The sequence below is a fragment of the Dermacentor andersoni genome, chromosome 1 (assembly GCF_023375885.2).
Source record: "Dermacentor andersoni chromosome 1, qqDerAnde1_hic_scaffold, whole genome shotgun sequence".
In the NCBI taxonomy this organism is placed as follows: domain Eukaryota; kingdom Metazoa; phylum Arthropoda; class Arachnida; order Ixodida; family Ixodidae; genus Dermacentor; species Dermacentor andersoni.
In genome coordinates, this window is record NC_092814.1 from 382,438,931 (window position 1) to 382,443,516 (window position 4,586).

At 46.1% G+C, this 4,586-nt stretch overlaps 1 pseudogene; it reads left to right on the forward strand.

Annotated features, from left to right (window-relative positions):
- The first annotated feature begins 792 nt into the window (after positions 1-792).
- Positions 793-2,855, forward strand: LOC140215415 (uncharacterized; annotated as a pseudogene).
- The last annotated feature ends 1,731 nt before the right edge of the window (positions 2,856-4,586 follow it).

Genomic DNA, 4,586 nt, shown 5'->3' on the forward strand with positions numbered 1-4,586 from the left:
TTTTCCCTACCCAAGGTTGTGAAAAACCCATGTAAGAAAACCGAAGAGACAACTGCTCGAAGGAGAGCGGAGTGGCTTCGTCGAATCAACCGCAAGGACTTGGAGGACTCAACAAACCATTACCGAGTGTGCGGCAAGCACTTCATCTCAGGTAAGCGCTGATATCTCAGAATGAGCGTTATTTCAATTTTAGTGTACTTTTAATGACGCCCAGCGTAGCGGCGTCGTCGCGTTGGCGGTGCTAGGGTCAGCGAATGTCTCAACATTCGCGCGACCGCCTCAACCCAGCACACTCAGCCTTTACTGCAGTTTTCTGGGCTGGAATGATCGTTCTGTTTTGTACTTTGTTGCCAGAAGAAAATAAGCTCAAGCGAAGGTAGCGGGTACTACAAAATTATTCTTTGAACAGTGCTGTGCGTACACATGCAAGCTGAAAAAGAAAACGCGTTCCGTTTAAAAGCGTAGGTCGTTCTGAATCAGCTGCTGTTGACGAGCCACTAAAACAGCTCTGCTGGTGATCTGCGGGTTTCGCGTTCTATGCAGCTGTATTTCCGAAAATACGAGGCTCAAAACGAGTGTTCTGCGCCAAAAGTAAAACAAAAACCTCGATAAAGAATTTATAGTGAAAGCCTAGAGCCCGCTATGTGCTGTGCATGCAAATCCACAGCACACAAGAAACAGTTTGACATTCATTTTTTGAAAGGTTGATAGTTTTATTTTTTGCAGGTCGACCAGCATATGCAATGGCTGAGGCAGACCCAGATTGGGCACCATCACTTCGTTTAGGACATGGAACAAATGCAGACTCTGAAGGTTTGGCATCCCGGTAAATGCCCTTACTTTTTCAGGTGCTAGGTAAATGAGTGTGTATGCTGAAGTTCCATATGCCTTCAGCAGGAATGCGCCACGTTTATTTTCAGATACAGGAGAAAGCAAAGACGCTCAACAAGAAGAGCCAGCCCTCTGAAAGAATGCCAAGTGAGCCCAAACACAACAGTTGAAGATGACATAGTGATTACAGAAGACGCACTTTCATCTGCTGATGGTCAAGAACCAGAACAGCCACAGATTCCCGCCGAAGTCTGTGAAAATAGAGGTGCGTCCCAGGGTACTTATCATCAGTAGTTGTGTGGGTTTAAGCAGTGAAAAGAAATGCATTTGGCTAGAAGAAATTCCTGGTGCTAGGATCACACATATCAGCATCTTTTCAGGGAAGGCTGACTTCAGTCAAGTGACCGAACTGACAATGGCTCACATCGGATAGTTGGAGGAAGAAAACAGGCACCTTCTCTCAGAGCTTCGAGATGCAAAACAGGAGCTCAGCACGCACGTGTTTTCAGAAGACATTCTGAAAACAAGGGAGGATATGGTCCAGTTTTACACTGGCCTGCCCAACTTTGCCCTCCTGTTTGTGCTGTTCAACTTACTAACTTACTAAAGGAAGGCGCAACGCACACAAGCCGTAACTCTCTGACAGTATATCAAGAAATGGTCATATTTCTGATGCGCCTGCGGCTCAACACTCCTCTACAAGATTTGGCCTACAGGTACTACCTTGTGTTTAGCTTTTGTCTGATGAAAGTTCCTAAAGGTTTAATTGTTATTTGCAGGTTTCACGTGTCGCAGTCCACAGTGTCAAGGATTGTCAACAAGTGGCTGGACGTGGCCTATGTTCGGCTCTCCCGAGCTGTCCAGTGGCTTGACCGGGAGACTCTCCGGGCAACTATGCCCATGACTTTTCGCAAATCATTCGGCGTGGACGTAGTAGTTGTTATAGACAGTTTTGAGGTTTTCATTGAGCGGCCTTCATCTATGCTGGCCCGGTTGCACACATGGTTCAACTATAAAAGTCACAACACTGTAAAATACTTGATGGTCATTGCACCGCAAGGTGTATTCACGTTTGTTTCCAAAGGCTGGTGTGGGCGGACAAGTAATAAGGTTATTGCAGAAAAGTGTGGCATCTTGAACAACCTCTTGCCTGGGGATGTTGTTCTAGCCGATCGAGGCTTCACAATTGCCGACAGTGTTTGGACGCACTGTGCCAAGTTAGCCATGCCTGTCTTCACTAAGGGCAAAGAGCAACTTTCGCCCATGGATGTGGAGAAGACTCGCAAAATAGCGAACGTGAGGATTGATGTAGAGAGGGTAATTGGGCTCGTACGAAATAAGTACAGAATCCTCAAGCATACACTGCCTGTGGAAGTGCTCACTGGTGAAGAAAATGGACCAACAGTGCTCGACAAGCTTGTTTTTGTTTGTGCAACATTATGCAACATGAACAGCTCAACCGTCCCATTTGGCTGAAATCACGCTCTTGCCGTGCATGCGCACACATCGGAATGCTTCTGCAGAATAATCTGAGGTAGTATGTTCTGGGATTTGTCTGGCTTGTTCACGACGGACGAAGGAAGACGAGACGGGATAACCACATAGGCGCAATAACAAATGAACATTTTATTTCTCGACACAGGAAAACTCTTGGCAGCAGCTATTTGTTCCTGTGTCAAGAAATAAAACGTTCAGTTGTTAGTGCGCCTTTGTGGTTGCCCCATGTCGTCTTCTTTCGTCCGTCGTTTTATTGCGCGCCTTCGTTGTAAACATGAGTACGTGCTGAGTTTGTCTCAGACGTAAAGTGCACATCTTCCTAGAGTTATCTAGGATGGAATGGAACATTCTTAAACTCTGAGTAGATCTTGATTCAATTTCTGTTTTTGTCTGTTGAACGTAGAAACTCAAAATTTGTTGTCCCAGCTGTGTGTCAATGTTTGTTTCGTCTGATACCTGCGACTGCCTTCCTTGAGTTAGAGGTGCTACAAGTACACACACTGAATTGACGTAAATAAAAAGTTTTTCAATTTACTTTTGTGTTTTCATACACGTATGCATACAGAATAACATTTCACAGTGAAATTGTTACGCACTGTGCATACCGAACTTCCCTCAGCGTTTTCTATGTTCACGGTTTGCGTTGCACTAATCTAAGAGGGGGCAAGCTTGTCAGCTACTGCATACAAATTAGGCCTTCCTACTTTGCTCTATGCACTCTGGGCAGTACCGTGTTTTTTTCTTCGGGGCTCTGTTTAGATTAACAGACTCATAGTGAAACCAAACAGGCTTGCATGTCTTGCTGTCGCACATGACCATTCTGCCCGATTCGGGACCGCCACATACACAGTGCACATCATCTGGTGGCACCGAGTCTTGATCACTAGCCTCTTGTGGTCCTTCATTAAGGTTATCTGTCCAATAACGATAGCACAGTTCAGGCAGAATCACAAGCTTGAAGTACAGGGTACGACGTTGCAGCGTATTCTTGCAGAACTGTGAGTCTTCATAGATTCGAAGAACGATGCAATCCTTCAATGTCCAAACTACAAAATCGCAGTACTTGACCTTGCACACGTAAATCTGCATTTAGACCTGATAATAGTAACTGTGATCAGTCCTCAACATCACTTTCTTGTCTGCAATCAGAAGACATGATGAATTGGACTCTGCATAACTTCTGACAGGCTCTTTGCTGTTGTATGGGCACTTCACCACCCCCCGACCGCAGCAATCGCAGCTGACCACACCATCGGGGGTTGCAGCCAGAAATAGATTTTCGGTACATATGTGAAGTCCAGCCTGATTATATTGAAAATGATTGTGCACATTTTTCGATGCAGCTGCGTAAGTTTTGGCGGCTTTCTGCTCATTATCCTTTCCCCATGCAGTCTGTGGACTGGAGAACTGCACATCTTCAGGGCAGCATAACCTTTTCAGCAGGGACAACGAGGGGTTTGTAGTAGATGTTCTACACACAGCCTTTGCGTTTGATGCTGTGATGCGGCCAGCTCTGAAGGCGAACCACTTGGTACTTCTTGCCTGCTCTCTGGTCTCCTTTTCTATCAACTCAGTGACCTGCAACGAGACAGTGAAGATGTGCGGTGATGTAGTTCACAGACAAGTCTGAAGACTGCAAAGTGCTCAAAACGTCAAGGTCATTTAAAAATAGCAAAATCAGTCAAAAGTTTCAACTGGCATTTGCAGGGCAGTACTGCTGCAGAAAACCAACTACAGTAAGAACAGGAAACATGCTAATGGTAGGTGCTGTACCGCATTCTCAATTGACAGGCCTCCAGCAAGGGCAGAGCATTTCTTTGTTATCTCGTTCCATGCGCCCGGAATATCCTCCTCTTGCAAATTCGTGAGAATGGCACTGGGGAACTTAATCGCCACGGGAACAAAGTGGTCGGCAAAATTAGGCTGCAAGGACAGGAGTGCTGGCCTGCTTCCGCTGTTGTGTCAAGCAGCCAGAAATGCTGCCCACTCTTCTTCTGTCGCCTCCTTAACAGCCCTTCTTTGTTTCTTCTTACGAAGAGACTGTTCCCCATCCATGAGCCTTTTGTTCATAGTTGAAGAGGAGAAATTCACATTGGAAACCCTTTTCGGCTCGACGGATCGCACTGTTGGGGGCAGCCACGCAATTACATTGTCCGTACATGCTTGCCCATCCCTACTCTTCACAACTGCATCTATGTAAAAAAGCACTGCTGCAATGTGAGAGCAGGCTTCTCCGAGGCCTGCCTTGCAAGTACAGT